The sequence below is a fragment of the Sus scrofa genome, chromosome 18 (assembly GCF_000003025.6).
Source record: "Sus scrofa isolate TJ Tabasco breed Duroc chromosome 18, Sscrofa11.1, whole genome shotgun sequence".
In the NCBI taxonomy this organism is placed as follows: Eukaryota; Metazoa; Chordata; class Mammalia; order Artiodactyla; family Suidae; genus Sus; species Sus scrofa.
In genome coordinates, this window is record NC_010460.4 from 28,711,913 (window position 1) to 28,728,819 (window position 16,907).

At 36.2% G+C, this 16,907-nt stretch overlaps 1 protein-coding gene across 4 annotated transcripts in view; it reads right to left on the reverse strand.

Moving 5' to 3' along the window:
* Positions 1–16,907, reverse strand: part of CFTR (cystic fibrosis transmembrane conductance regulator) — a 190,493-nt gene that overhangs the window by 84,196 nt on the left and 89,390 nt on the right.

Consider the following 16,907-nt stretch of genomic DNA (forward strand, 5'->3'; position numbering starts at 1 on the left):
AGGAGAACTCCCATTCCTTCGAATGATAAGGAGAACTCCCATTCTTTCCGATTTAAGTGCACTCTTTTAAAAGGGAATCTCTGGGAGTTCCCGTCGTGGTGTAGCGGAAATGAATCTGACTAGGAACCATGAGGTTGCAGGTTCAATCCCTGGCCTTGCTCAGTGGGTTAAAGATCCAGAGTTGCTGTGACCTGTGATGTAGGTCACAGATGTCGCTCAGATCCTGTGTTGCTGTAGCTCTGGTGTAGACTGGCGGCAACAGCCCTGATTGGACCTCTAGCCTGGGAACCTCCATATGCCGCAGGTGAGGCCCTCAAAAGACAAAAGACAAAAAATAAATAAATAAATAAAAGGAAATCTCCGGAGACAAGCCTCATAATAAGAGAAACTAAAAGAATACAGTGTACAGCTCCCTGCATAATCTAACTGGGCAGCCATGAGTACAAAGCATCTCTTTCCCACACTTCTCTCACCTACCCACCCAAACAACACAGCCTTCTTCCTCGTTCATCCCCCCAGCTCATTCTTATGTCCTCTCCCCATCCACTCCGCCTCTCCTATCACCTCCCTGCCACATGGGTCCTGTCATCCTTTCTCCAGTTAATGAACCTCTCTGCTTCAACAACCATGCTAGACATTGAAAAAGAACATTGGAATTTATAATAGTCCTCAAATGCAGTCATTATAAGTCTAACTTGGAAGATAAGCCATAATTCTGGAGAAAGCTAATAAACATCCCAAAGAATTGATTAACCTTTTTAAGATAATAAAACAATATACAATTAATTGGCAAATGAATTGTACAGATAATAGAAGTACTGTGCAATAGACAGAAAATGCTAGAAGGCCTTTTGGAATAGATGAGGTTTTGTCTGAGACTTAAAGAATGAGAAGAGTTAGAAAGATAGTACTCTCTCTTTAGTTCAAAAAATTTCTCTGCCTTTTCTTTTCTCATCCCCATACATCTCCTCTTTTTTCGTTGTCACTAGATGCTTCTCTCTCTCCCTCCATTAAAAACATTCGTCCATACATTCTTCCTTTTTCTTTCACAATCAAGAAGGAATCCATCAACTCTCCTTGATCTGACACCAATATTATCTATATTTAAACTACGAAAGTGCCTCTGCAGCATGTGGAAGTTCCCAGGTCAGGGATCAACCCTGGGCCACTGCCGTGACACCGCCAGATCCTTAGCCTGCTGCACCACAAGGGAACTCCAAAATGGTTACTTTTTTGTCCATTAGTTTCTGATACTTACCATATGAATGTCAAATAGAACTTTACACACAAAACTGTAAACTCGCAAAGCTGGTAAGATAGTAAGTGATCATTTATATAAGAACGGGTTGGTAGCTCCTAGAGGCTAAAACCATGCAGCCACTGCCCCCAAGGAATGGTTGCTGCCAATACTCCTGATCGAAGGGGATGAAAATGATCAAAATTGTGATTTTAAAAATGCTGACACATTACAGGAGAGAGAGCAGGACCCAGTGGAGCTGGCTACCCAGGCACTGGAGAAATATAACCTAGAGGGCGCATCTAGCACTGTGATGAGGAGGACCTTGCAAGGTTACGGGACATGTGAAACCAAGTGCTTCATTTATTTCTATGGAATTAAATATTTTTGTTCAGCTCATGGACCAGACCATAGTCCTAGGTAGGATTCCATCCAAATAACAAGGGTGACAGCTAAATTTTACCCCTCAGTCTTAAATCCTCAATCTGGCTAAAGGAATAGCTCAGCCTTTAAGCCTCTACTTAAGTGTTCTACGCAGCAACACACTTTCTGTGCTCAATTTAGAGCAATTAGCAAAATGGCTCGCATGTGTATTTCTCCTCTTCTTCCACCATGTTTTCTTTCCCCCTATCCCATCCCCTTTTAAAACACTAAGTATTTTCCAGGAAAAAAAAAGAATAATTTATCTTATGTGAATAGATTGAGTGCAGGTTTTTGTAAAGGACCATATTTCTAACGCAAGCTTGAAAAGCCAGATTGAAGGAATTATTAAAAATTACTGAAATTATTATTTTTTGAAAAATTATTGAAATTTTTTTCAAATTTGAATGCAATATAGTATTGATAAATCAGTTAGAACCTCAAAGGTTTTCAAAATTTAGATTATCAGGGAGTTGCCATTGTGGCTCAGCAGAAACGAATCTGACTAGTACCCATGAAGATGTAGGTTCAATCCCTGGCCTCTCAGTGTGTTAAGGACCCAACATTGCCATGAGCTGTGGTGTAGGCTTGGACCCAACATTGCCGTGAGCCGTGGTGGGGCTCAGATCCTACGTTGCTGTGGCTGTGGTGCAGGCCGCCGGCAGCTGCAGCTCCGATTAGACCCCCAGCCTGGGAACAGCCTTATGCTATGCCTGCCGCCCTAAGAAGCAAAAGAAAAAAATACATAAATATCAGTAGTTATTGTGATGTTCTGATTATAACACACTTACACTCAGGGGATTACAGATTTAGAGGGTGCAGAATCCTAGTCTAGTGTAAGAATTTAACAAAGATTTGTGGAATGAAGGAAGAAAAGATACTGGCAAGATACTGGCAACATAAAGAGATAAAAGTGAAGGGAAAGATAGGAAGCAATAGAAGACAAGGAACTATTGTAGACACTTCAGCAAATATCCCTAGTGAATAGAAATGTCCAAAGAATACAAATGCAATATATTACATTTGACTATATCGAATATTATAAAACAGAATGAGTAAGAGGCTGTTTCAGCCAAATTTCTCCCAGAAGCCTACAGAAAGCTTCTATGAAGCTTTGTCATAGAAGCTTACAGAGAGCAATCAGAAGATCCTCAAATGAGCTCAGACTTAACATGTTCAGCTTGAATGGAATACTATCAAATTCTTCCAAAAAAGACCAGAAACAGCACTTTTTTTGAGTATCACTCTTCAAATTCTGACCTGGAACTGGTCCAGAGAAAGGAGGAAAATGCATTAAGAAAATGAGGGATTTGGAGTTCCCTGGTGGCCTAGCAGGTTAAGGATCCAGCATTGTCACCGCTGTGACTCAGGTTTGATTCCTGACCTGGGAACTACTGCATGCTGTGGGTGTGGGGGGAAAAAAAGAAAAAGAAAAAAGAAGAAAAAGAAAATGAGTGATTCAAGGAAAGAATTGCTTAGATAGGTTCTTGGTACTAAGTTAATCTGTCTATTTAAACCATAACCACAAGCTACTGTTTCCTTTTTATTTTTAGAACAGTAGTCCTTTTGAGCTCCTGTGATAATGCATTCTGTCCCAGTGCCCAGTCTGTTCAGCACTCTTAGTCAGTAAGCACTGCTGGCACCCTGGGGTCCCCAGGTCTGCCTGGGATGATGCCTGGTGACTGATAGGTCATCTTCTCTGGGCTGGCTTAGAGGAAATGGGACTTCTCAGTGTGAAACTGTCCCTCATGCTGTGGAGAATTTCCAGGCTGGGGGCACTCTGGGAAAATGCCATGAGGAACTGCATCTCAGTGTCCTTGCTCCTGAGTCACCGGAGAGCTGAAATCTTAATTATGTTTGCAGTGCCCATTTAGAGAGTTACTGGGTGTCATGTAAACTATGCTAGTGGTGATTGTTCAATAAGTAACAAAGCTGGAATACTGAACTGGATGGCCCAGGGCCCAGGATTTGAACCCTGGTCTGCAGGTTTATTGTGAAATCTCAGTTACTTAACAGCTTTGTAACTTAAATTCTCCTAATCACAACCTGGGTAGAATTATAGCCCATCTTTCATAAAGGTGCTAAGTATGACACTTAAGGATGTGGCATATACAAAGCAATTCAATAAATATAAATCAATGAAACAAAATGTGGCAATCCAAGTGGAATATTTTTAATGCTAAAATAAAACTTAAAACAAGATAGAAAATGTGAACGGCAACATTGGCCAGAGAGCACAATGACCTATCTTCTAGCTCTGTTTCCACTAACTCCATAAGTAGCTTTGGGCAAGTGTCTTCCGGCCTTCAGTTCTCCATCTGTAAAATGGGGATCATGGTACCTTCCTTTAAGAGTTGAAAATTTTGAAATAACTTAATGTAAAGAGCTTGGTCCATAATGCACATTCAAGCAGTAGTGATTTGCACTTTTATAATGAGACATATATACAGTAATCTATTCATATCATTCATTTCCACTTGGCCTTGAGTAGAACGCTTGTCTGATATGACAGTATGCACCACTCTCCTACTAAAGGAAAAGCTGATTCTTATTAAGGCCTGAAAATGTAACCTTTATTAGCATATGATGATAAGAAACGCACAAGGGGTAATATATGGGAAAAGAAGTGGACTTAGAATTGGAAGCCCTGTGTTCAAGTCCCAAGTTGGCCTGTATTTACCAGATGTACTTCTGCTGAGGTTGCTATCCACGTGGTTATGTGTTTTGAAACTAAAAGTCAAAGTCTTGAAAGTGACACTATATTCCCAGACAAGATCTAGATACTTTCCAAATGCTACCACTTGGAGATGGTTGTTTAACTTTAACATTTTAGCCATGCTAAATTTTGCTATGATATTTTTATTCATCTTACTATTTTCTTATTATAAAAGAATCGAGGAGGGGGAGAGAATTCCAGTTCCTTACCCTTTTTTTTCTGAGAAACTTTTTCTTGCTTTTAGGATGGTTATGCCATATTTGCTTTGAAATTTCCTCTAGAATATGTTTCAGCAGTACAAACAAATAAGAAGACTATTTTTAAGCACCTACGCTCTCTGATAATTGACTAAGATACCACTGAATGAAGAACACCTAGTTAGACAAATAAATATTTTAGCAACCAACACCACAGTAACCTTCTTGTGAGTCCACATTAGAATTCTATAATCAGAAAGTAGATCAGTGCAAGTGGCTTTTAGGAAATTCTGTGCTTGAATTCATCTGTGCACATTTATTTGCAGTCTGCTAGACTGGAGTGGGAGTACAAGATTTTGTATTTCAAGATAGCTCTATCAGATGCTATGTGATCTTCCCTGACATTTGGTACCAAAAAAAAAAAAAAGTCTAGTGATAAAACCTGTATGTAAATCATTACGCTTTTGTGATTTTATTTCTATAAGATATAGTCTCATGAAAAGGATAGTTTGGTCATAGGTACATGTCTTTCATTTTAAAAGATACTGCTGCCAGAATCCTTTACCAAACAACTTTTAAAAGATACATTTCTGGAGTTCCCATCATGGCTCAATGGTTAATGAATCGGACTAAGAACCATGAGGTTGCGGGTTCGATCCCTGGCCTCACTCAGTGGGTTAAGGATCCGGCGTTGCCGTGAGCTGTGGTGTAGGTTGCAGACACGGCTGGGATCCTGCGTTGCTGTGGCTATGGTGTAGGCTGACAATAACAGCTCCAGTTAAATCCCTAGCCTGGGAACCTCCATACGCCATGGGTGTGGTCCTATAAAAAGACAAAAAAAAAAAAAAAAAAAAAAAGTTACATTTCCATTAGCAAGATTTCAGAGTAACGTTTTCCTCACATAATCATCAATGATAGGTATTATTACACTTTAATTTTTACTAACCTGTCATTTGAATTTTCATTTTCCTTAATAATAATAGAAAAATTTTAAATATTCATTGGTAATGTGGGTTTTCTCTTCTGTTGAAATATCTATTTTAATCAGAATTTTGTTTTTCTCTTATTAAATCATTTTTCTTTAGAAGATATGGATATGAACAACTTTTTCTGCTACATATTTTTGAAACATTTTTTCTGTTTCTGTTTTCACTATGTATGAACCAGTCTGTTATACGCAAAATTTTAATTTTTCAGAAGTCAGTATATCTACGTAGAATTCCTATTTGGGTAAAAAAATACTCCTATACATTCATGTTATACAGGTAGTATCCTATTTATTACTCTTTTCGAGAGTTCTCTTTTGGTGCAGAGGGTTAAGGATCCAGCCTTGTCACTGCAACGGCTCAGGTTGCTACTGTGACTTGGGTTTACTTTCTGGCCTGGAAACTTCCATATGCTGCAGGCACAGCCAAATAAAATGATTATTACTCTTTTTAAATTAGGAAATTTATTCAAGACATGATTTATGTTTATACATGATGTAAGATAAGAATCTAGTCTTTTAGTTGGCTAGTAGACTTGATTTATTAAATAAATTATTTTTGCACTAAATTTATGTATCATGTCATATTCTTATATTTTCAAAGATATATTTCTGGGTTCCTTTGATCCATTTTCTATTCCCATGCTAATATTCTGCTGGTTTTTTTGGTGTTGGGGGTTTTTAATAGCTTTAAGTATGATTTAATATCTGACAAGGCACAAATTTTCTCCAAAAAGTCTTGCCCCTTTTTCCTCAGTATTCTATATAGTAATAATATTAATAATACTAATAATAGCTAGTGTATATCGAGTGCTTACTATGTATCAGTTACTATTTTTAGCATTTTATGAGTATTAACTTTTTTAATACTCATCACAACTCTATCCCCATTATAAATATGAGAAAATTGAAATTAGAAAGGGCAAATAACATTCCAAAGATAACATCCCAAAAATAACATTCTAATAAATGAGAGGCAGGATTCAAACCATGGCATTTTATCTAGAAAGTGCATACTCTTAACTACTTTTTATATTTCGTCCCATATGAAATTTAAGTTCAGTTTAACAGAATTCCAAAAAATATCATTCAGATGTATTGTAATTGTATTAACTATATACACAAATCTGGTTGCAATTCACAGCTTAGGATGATTAAGTCTCATTAAAAATCATTATCTTGTTATTAATTCAATTCTTGTCTTAAATCTTTCAATAAGACTTAAGATTTTCTTCATATATGTCCTGTAAATTTGCTGTTAGACTTATCCTTAAGTATTTTATGGTTTTCTACTATTGTGAATTGAATAGTTTTTTATTTCCATTTCTATGTGGTTGTTGCTAGCACATAGAAAAGCTAATTGCTTTTATATGGTTATTCAGCCATCTTATATTTCCTATTAATTCTGGTAGAGTTTAGCTCTCTGTTGGTTTGTTTGGTTTTGTTTTGTGGGTTTTTTTTTTTTTTTTTTTTTGCTGGAATTTCTTGGGGTTTTTTAGATGAACGATTTTTTCATGAACATGTAATATTGTTCTTATTTTAAGACAAATGGTATTAACTTTTCACCATTTAAAATAATGCTTACTTTGGGATGTTTGGTTTAAAAAGTTATGAAGCTTTTTTATGAGGTTTTCTTCTACTATTTTTATTGCGAATTTTTATTAGAAATGACTGCCAAACTTTGTGTAAGACCCTTTAATCTACTGATCCTGTTACATGGTTTTCTTCCTTGTCGATATAATGAATTACATTGTATTTACAGATTGTTTATAGTGAAGTACTCTTGTATTACTATTCATAAATCTTGCTTTCTCATATTTTATTTTATTTTTTAATTTTTTTTTTTTTTTTGTCTTTTTGCCATTTCTAGGGCTACTCCCACGGCATATGGAGGTTCCCAGGCTAGGGGTCTAATTGGAGCTGTAGGCACTGGCCTACACCAGAGCCATAGCAACGCAGGATCCCAGCCATGTCTGCAACCTACACCACAGCTCACAGCAACGCCAGATCCTTAACCCACTGAGCAAGGCCAGGGATCGAACCCACAACTTCATGGTTCCTAGTTGGATTCGTTAACCACTGAGCCATGATGGGAACTCCATATTTTATTTTGTATATGTGCTGATTTCTATTAATTAATATTGTATTTGATAACATTTAACTTAAATATCAATAGTCTTAAGTATGATTAATTACAGTTTTTTAATATAATTTTTCAGATTCTGGTACAATGACTATCCTGGTTTTAGAAAATGAGTTGAAGCATTTTTAATCTTTTTCTATGATTTGGTATAGTTTAAATAATATAGGGAATGATGTTATTAAATGTAAAATATAATCCAGCTATGAAATTATCTAGCGATAGTGCCTTTTATTTTCTTTTATCTTTTTAGGCCTGTACCCCGTGGCATATGGAGATTCCCAGGAGTCCAATCAGAGCTGTAGCCACCGGCCACCAGCAACGTGGGATCTGAGCTGCAACGGCAACCTTCACCACAGCTCAGGACAATGCAGGATCCTTAACCTACTGAGCAAGGCCAGGGATTGAACCACATCCTCATGGATCCTAGTCAGCTTTGTTAACTGTTGAGCCACGACGGGACCCCCATAGTGCCTTTCTAAGTAACAGACACTGAACCACCTTTACAATTTAATCTGTCTGTTCAAGTTTTTTGCTTTGGGGGGATTTTGGCGGCACCCACAGCATGTGGAAGTTCCTGGGTCAGGGATCAAACTCACACTGCAGTTGAGGCCTATGCCACAGCTGCAGCAATGCTGGATCCTTAACCCACTGCACCACAAGGGAACTTCCTATTTAAGTTTTTTTAATGCTTCTTCCTTTAATTTTGATCATTTGTATTTTGTTAGTAATCACTAAGTCCCTCTAGGTTTTTAATTTGTTTCAATAGAATTTCAGTAATTTTTAATAATGATTTTAAGCTTGTCCACATTTTTGATTAAGCTTCTTCGTCATTCCTAAAATTTCAAGTCTTTTCCTTACTGTATATCACGGTAGATTTAATTATTTTATTAGTCTTTACAAAGAACTGGCTTTGAGGACTTATTATGTCTTTCGCTTACCTGTTGGTTTCCTACTTAATCAAATTTTTATCATTACCTACTCCCTCTTTCAATTTTTTATTAGTTGGTTTCTCTTTTTTGTTCTTAAGAAAAATATGAATTTGTGTATTTCTAAGCTTGCTTCTTAACAATAAAGATACATAAAGCTCTAAATTTCCAACTGAGTACACCCATGTTTTATAAATTTTTATAGAAAGTGTTCACTCTTTCAGTGTATTCTAGATTTAAAATAATTTATAATCAATAAGGTGATGTTACCTCTCAAAGTATGTGTTTTCAACTTAACTAGCTTAATCATAGCTAAATAAATGTATCTTTTACCAAGCAAAGGCAACATGTTTAGTCAGACATCCTCATTAGAAATTCTGTGAACTATGAGTTAAGAAGAAGCTAAGCAACTATTTTAAAAAGCAAAAAGTTTGAGTGGAATAAGAATGATATTAGAAGGACTTATATGTATTTCCTAAAAATTTTATGGAATTTTATTGATCTTCATTAGCCAAACTTAAAAAGTTGAGGGTTGGGCTAAATTTAGCTTAAATGGAGATTTCTTCAAAATTACTTGAAAAAAATCTAAACTGGTAGGACTTTGAAGGTTTTTTTCCTTTCTTTCTTTCTTTCTTTTTTTTTTTTTTTAGGAAATTGAAGATATTTTAAATGTTAGATATAACTTTATCCTCTAGAAATACTTTCCTCATTACTTTAATGCTGTATATTTTCTTTTTTAAGTATAATAAATCTAACCAGAGTTTATCACAACTGCTACCCAAAATATTCATGATTTGGGTACAGACACACATACATTTAAATATACACACATATATATACATGTGTGTATATATGTGTGTGTGTGCATTTGTACTCATATGTACACATGTGCATGGCCATATGTATATATGCCTGATTATGTATGGTTTGTATACATATACGCATGTGTTTATTTGGCTTGTTATCTGTCATCCACTACTACAGTGCTAAGAAAGAGAATTCTGCATAAATAAAAGAGGATGATTATTTTCTTTATGAACTACACTACTATTTCAAAAATAAAATATATGTGGAAGGTATGGAGGGAGTTCTTAAGAATCAAGTTGTCTCACTTTCCAAAGATTATCCTCTTTGATCCTGTTAATATAATGTAATGATAGCTGATTCATTGAGAATGCTCATCATATCCCATGACCCTTAAACATAGGAAAGTTAAATATTTTCTCAGTTGACACAGGATAGCTTAGCCTAAGAATAGAATTAAAGACAGTAGATTCTGTGATCCACATTACTTTTAAAAGTTCAAGTTTGTTTAATCAAATTGATCATGTCAGTTAAAATGTAATATTAAAATAAAACATCATAAATCAAACAAAAACTGGATCCTTACGTACTCCAGAATAAAATCCAAACTTTAAAAGATGGCGTATAAAACTTTTCCCAGTTCATTGGTTCAGCCCCACCTCCTAGCACTCTTCCAAATACATCTTAACCCCTAGACACTGAAGTTTCATTGTTCTTCAAATTTACCATATCTTTCACCATTTGCACTTGCTGTTCCCTCAATCTAGAATGGTTTCCCTCTGTTTCCTCATTTGGCAAACTTCTCTAGGATCAATAAAAATTTAATATCCTCCAAAAGTCCTCCATGACCTCTCTGACATGACTTTTCTGTTCCTATGTGTTATAAGAATTTTTATTCTATTTCTTATTGTCTGTTTACATATCTTTACCCTCAATGACTGTGAGCTTCTCAAGGGCAAGGGCGAGACCATAATTTACTCTATGCTCTGGGAGCCAGGACAGGTTTGAATTGTCATAAGCATATGTTCCAAACAGTGAGTAAAGAATTTTAGGCAACATAAAGATGGTTAAGATTAATCCCCTGCCTTTAAGAGTTTACAATCTGTAAGAGGTATCAAAGAGGATACTTAATGAAAGAGCTGGATTTTGAGCTGAGATGTGGCTTAGTACCTGGGAGAAATTTTGCATCTTCCTCACCCAACCTTACCAAGTCTGCCCCCCCACTTATCTCTCTGGCCTGCCTGAGATAACAGGACACCTCACCAGAGAACACTTGTTAACCCTACAAATGTTAAATAGTAAAGCTGATGTCACTTTAAGAGTATATTCTGATGTGAGAATAAACAAATAGATGAATGGGGTAGGAAAAACATCCCACAAACAAACGCACACACAGATTGGAACCTATCATGAAAATATTGGAATGACAATTTATAGAGAAAGGAGAAACTGCCCCCAAAAGTCACCATTTGGAAAATAAAATTAGATGCCTAGCTCATACTAAATACAAAAATCAATTCCCATGGTTTGTAGATCTAAATGTAAAAAAAGAAACTTTAAAAATTATTGAGAATATACAAGAATATATTTACAATTTGTATTAGATAGGAGATCTTTTTTGTCTTTTGCCTTTTTATATACAACTAATATATAAATTAAAATATAACCCACAGCATATGGAGGTCCCCAGGCTAGGGTTGAATCGGAGCTGTAGCCTCCAGCCTACGCCAGAGCCACAGCAACGCCAGATCCAAGCTGCATCTGCGACCTACACCACAGCTCACGGCAACGCCAGATCCTTAACCCACTGAGCAAGGCCAGGGATCGAACCCACAACCTCATGGCTCCTAGTCGGATTTGTTTCAGCTGCGCCATGATAGGCACTCCAGAAAGGACATCTTAAGGAAAAAACACAGAAGAAACCATAAAAGAAAATATAATCTATTACATGAAAATCAAAAGACTCTAGAAAAAAAGATTCTAGCACAAAATACACCTTGTAGAAGTTCCCCTGTGTCTCAGCAGTTTAAGGATCTGGCATTGTCACTGCAGAGACTCAGGTTTGATCCCTGGCCCAGGAACAACCTTCACATGCTATGGGTTTATATGTATACACACACACACACGTATACACATGTGCATACACATACACACACACACACACACACACACACACATTGCATTGCATTACCTCCCACCCCTAAAGGATAGTAAAGCAATGTATATAACTATTAAAATATCACTATTTTAATCCAGTCCCCTCTAAGTTGCAGATATCAAGACAGTATTAAACATGAAATTGTTTTATTAAGGAAAATACTTGCATTAAAGGAAATAAAGGAGGCAAGGAAGACTGGGAGAGCTGTCAGATTTCGATGTGGTTCCAACCCCTGAGTGAAGGAGAGAAGGACACAAAGTTGGATGGAAAGACACGAGGCCACTGTGCAATCTAGGCAAGGTTTGACAGAGCCACCTGGGAGTCTCTGAGCCAAAATCAGTTAATAAATAAAACCCATGTCCTTCAGACACAAATCTGCTTTTGTATCCCTGCCAAACTCAGCCATTTATAGGAAGAAACCTGTGGAAGGAGTAGTCTCAAGACAAACGGAAAGTAAGATTTCATGGCATAGCAATGGGCTCTCCTTCAATGACATTCCCTACAGAGGTGGTCTGGAAGGCACAGCTCACAGCCACAATACCTTAGCAAAAAAAAAAAAAAATGGCAAATGATATGTAGTCAAGTGGCTAACAAACATAATCTCACAAGCAATCAGGGAACTGCAAAGAAGAACAGTAAAGAGATATGGCTTTTTACAACTTAGAATGGCAAAAAATTAAAGTCTCTGTAAACAAGAATTTACAAAGATTGAGGAAATGGGAACTCTCATAAATGGCTGGTGTAGTGTAAACTGGTGCAGTATCTAGTGATGTTGGAAATGAGCATACATATCCTAGGACACCATAATTCATCTGTTAGATATTTACACCAGAAACACTCTTACATATGTACAAAGAAGTATTCGATGATTTTCACTGCAGTACTGAGTAAAACCTCAGAACAATCTAAATGTTCATCAATAGCAGAGTGAGTAAATACAATGTGACACATCAGTACCATACAGAGGATAAAAAGAATGAAATAAATTTCCAGAGCTAAGGAACATAGCTAGACCTCAAAAAGGTAATAGGAGCAAAGGAAGCAAATTGAAGAATGATGTGTACAAATTATACCATTTATATAAATTTTAAAGCCACACAAAACCATTAAATATTATTTATAGATAAATATATACCGTGTAAATTCATTTAAATGGTGGAAAAGTATATATCACATTCATAAGAGTGATTGCCTAAAACCTAGGGCTTATGGAAGAATGGTGAAATAGTTTACTTAAAATCTGCCTAGGGCTCTAACAATGTAGTAGAGAAAACAGATTTGTCACACAAATGCTTCCTATCTAAAAAAGATGATAGTGGTAGAGGTTACTTTGAAAAAGTATGAAAATAAAAGATTCCTGCATCTGAAAAAAGATGTGATGTCCTGAGCCAATATATCTGGCCTCCTTCCCCAGACTGAAAACATTTATGAAGAGAAATGTGTCAATATGGATAATTTAACAAATATCTCAAAGATCATAATGAATAAATAGCTACTGAGATTGAAGTGAAACAAAATAGTGAGGGTAGACTGAAGGGAAATGTGAATAAGCCCATTATTTTAAGATCAAAAACATTAATAACGCCAATTTCCTGCTGCTAATATGGGCACTTGTTCTGATTAGTTTATGGTTCGTTTGTAGATTTCTTTATTAGTATTTCGCTTCTATTTGATTTAACATAAAGCACTTTGTTTTGTATACACTGTTAAACATTTATCTTTGCTGATTACTAAGGGCACTCAAACCTGGTGCTATATTTATTTTAAGGGTGTTGGTTTTCAGCCTTGGTGTTATCATGAGTTTAAAAAGCAACATAAGAGCACACGCTGCTCAGAGAAGCTTTGTGCCCAGAGGCAAATTCAATTCCTCTTTATGTGCCCTGAAACCTCTTGTGAGTTCCTGTGGAGTTACCCATAAAAATTTAGGGAGGAAATCATTTATTGGAATTAAGATCCTGGGCATGAGTTGATTTCTTATATAAAAATTAACTACTGAGTTCTTTTAAACAAAAACCTAAACCTTAAGATAAATCAAATATAATCTTTTTAAAAATGTGACCACCTTAATTTTCTTGTTGAAAGAGACCCTGAAAAACCTTTCATTGCAACCACCATACACTGTCATTTCAGTTTTTTTTTTTTTTTTTTTTTTTTTTTTTACCATTTGTGTTTTCAATGATTTTCTCAGCACAGTTTACCTAAGGATAGAATCAAGTATTTGGATCACTGGTTCTCAAAGTATGATCCCTGACCAATTATTTCAGAACCACCTGGGAAGCTTTTTTGAAAAACGCTACACCTATTCTTACTTAGAAGAATTAGGGCAGAATATAGGAATCTGCACTTTAACCTGTGATTCTTATGCCTACTGCAGTAGATTTTTGGCTAACTTCCTTTACAATATGCTAGTTGGAAAGGCAAATGTCAGCTTCAAAGGATTCTGTGCACACAATACTTTAAGTCTGTATGAGATTGTAAAACACTCAAAAAGCACACTTAGATAAAGAGTACCAGAGAGGGTCAAGGTATTAATACAATAAATATGCAATAAAGATTAACTTATTTTATTATTTAGAAATGTAGAACATACCCAGTGTGACGTACACACTTCTCACACAAACATGTGCCATTTTACTTGTATAAATGCACCTAAATTTCATCACCCTGATATTATTCAGTTGATCCAGACAAACCACAATGTATTAAAGAGGAACAGCTACTACGAAACTCATTAACTTTGACTCGAACATACAGCACAGGAATGGTACAGGGTGTTATTATAGTGAGAAAGAACTTTAAAGAAAGGGTAGAGTGTTACATTTAATGATCCTACGTAATTAGGCAATATTTGCTGAGTACATTTGAGCTTCCTGTGACTTTGAAGATAGGAAAATATCATAACCTTGTTTTATGGCTGTCTTATCACTCTTCAGAACAACCTTGACAGTACAGCTGTTCGTGGTAAGGGAGGACAGTGAGAAGCTTTGGGTAGAGGGAACACAAACTTTAGAAGTAATGTCATTCATGAGCTTGGTGGCCATCTATATATCTTCTTTGGAGAAATGTACAGATGGCCACCAAGCACATGAATGACATTAAACATCACTGATTATTAGACAAATGCAAATAAAAACCACCATGAGGTACCATCTCACACCAGTCAGAATGGCCATCACTAATAAGTCCACAAGTAACAAACGCTGGAGGAGGTGTGGAGAAAAGGGAACCCTCCTGCACTGTTGGTGGGAATGTAAATTGGTACAACCTCTTTGGAGAACAGTATGGAGATACCTTAGAAATCTATACATAGAACTACCATATGACCCAGCGATCCCACTCTTGGGCATATATCCAGACAAACTTATCCTTGAAAAAGACACATGCACCTGCATGTTCACTACAGCACTATTCTCAATAGCCAAGACATGGAAACAACCTAAATGTCCATCGACATATGAATGGCTTAAGATGTGGTGTGTGTGTGTGTGTGGTGTGTGTGTGTGTGTGTGTGTGTGTAATGGAATACTACTCAGCCATAAAAAAGAATAAAATAATGCCATTTGCGGCAACATGGATGGAACTAGACACTCTCATACTAAGTGAAGTAAGTCAGAAAGAGAAAGACAAATACCATAATGATATCACTTATATCTGGAATCTAACATATGGCACAATGAACCTTTCCACAGAAAAGAAACTCATGGATTTGGAGAACAGACTTGTAGTTGCCAAGGGGGAAGAGGAGGGAGTGAGATCAACTGGGAATCTGGGGTTAACAGATGCAAACTATTGCCTTTTGAAAGGATAAGCAAAGAGATCCTGCTGTATAGCACTGGGAACTATATCTAGTCACTTATGATGGGGCATGACAATGTGAGAAAAAGAATATATATGTGTATGTGTGAATGAGTCACCTTGCTGTACAGTAGAAAATTGATAGAACACTTTAAATCAGCTATAATGGAAAAAAAAAGAAAAGAAATAATGTCATTCAGAAAAACACATCTTTAACAGTGAATCATTAGACAATTCATGCCATTGTTATTAATGTTTAATAATTACTAAGCACCTGTATTAGGCTTTAGGCACAAGGAAACTAGGCAAGAAGGAAGAAGGAAAAAAAGACATGGTGGGGGAAAAGGGGGAAGAGGAAGGGAGAAGAGAGGAAGAAGAGAATGTGGGAAAGCCTAGAGCACACTCTAAAGAGAGAGAGAATGAATTAACTATTTTTGCACATAGCTGCTGTAAATGTGAATTCAGCTCTGTATGATATGTATCCACAGAGGGAGGTTAACTTCTACAATAGGATACATTCACGAATTAATTCATAAATTTAAAACTGAAGTTCTGTTCATTAGGAAAGATAGTTTGTTGACCTAAGTCAAACTTGATTGCAAATAGCTGGAAATAGAAATACTGGCTACAGATTAATCCTTGCTGGAAAGCATAAGTGAGAACTTTTTAACTGACTTGAAAAATAAAATGTCTTCTTTCACTGGGCTTTGGTACTGATCAATTCATAGCACAAAACTCAAATTCCAATGTATTTGTTACTGGACCCAACAAAAGTACAAAAGGCACTATTACAGTCTTTTGTTGCCAATATTAAATAATAGTTCAATACATATAAACATACATATATGGTTTTATGCATGAACTTTTGAGTATATATATACATATATATAAGGCTGTTAATATCTCTATGTCTTTTTAGTTTATTTCTGTATGTCTGTAGATCTATATTTGCGTTTGAAAATTTAAAGCATTTTTAAAGGAAGAGCTATAAAATGCAGTGCTTTAGGGTACCTTTGGGGGTAAGGGTTCCCAAGGAAGTAAATTTAGAAAATGTACTTGAGATAAATAAAGAATCTTATGGTGCTCCAGCTCTACATTAGACTCATTCAACCACAGATTTCTGGACTCCTGATTTCAGATTCTCTGCAATGACCATCAAAAATCTGGTTTTTAAAAGCTCTCTAGATGATTTTGATGTAGTTAATCTAAGAACTGGCATTTAAGAAGCTATTAATTCCTTAACTATCTCTTCTAGGTCTACCCACCCAAGATTCTGGGACAAAGCCAATCTGTGAAAAGCACTCCTTTCTCAGAACTTCATTGGCACATTACCATGTTATCTTGCAGTTGATCCTGCTCTGGAGTTGCTCTCAGCCTCCCAGGTTCCTGGTGACTAGGTCTCCTGCTGTATAATTCAGTTAGTTCCTCAAGAGATGGGCTTCAATATTCCCTCACTCATCACCTCTGAAGTAATCCTACCAAGATCCTTATTCTCTCAAGAGCGAATTTTGGATGATCAGCTGCTC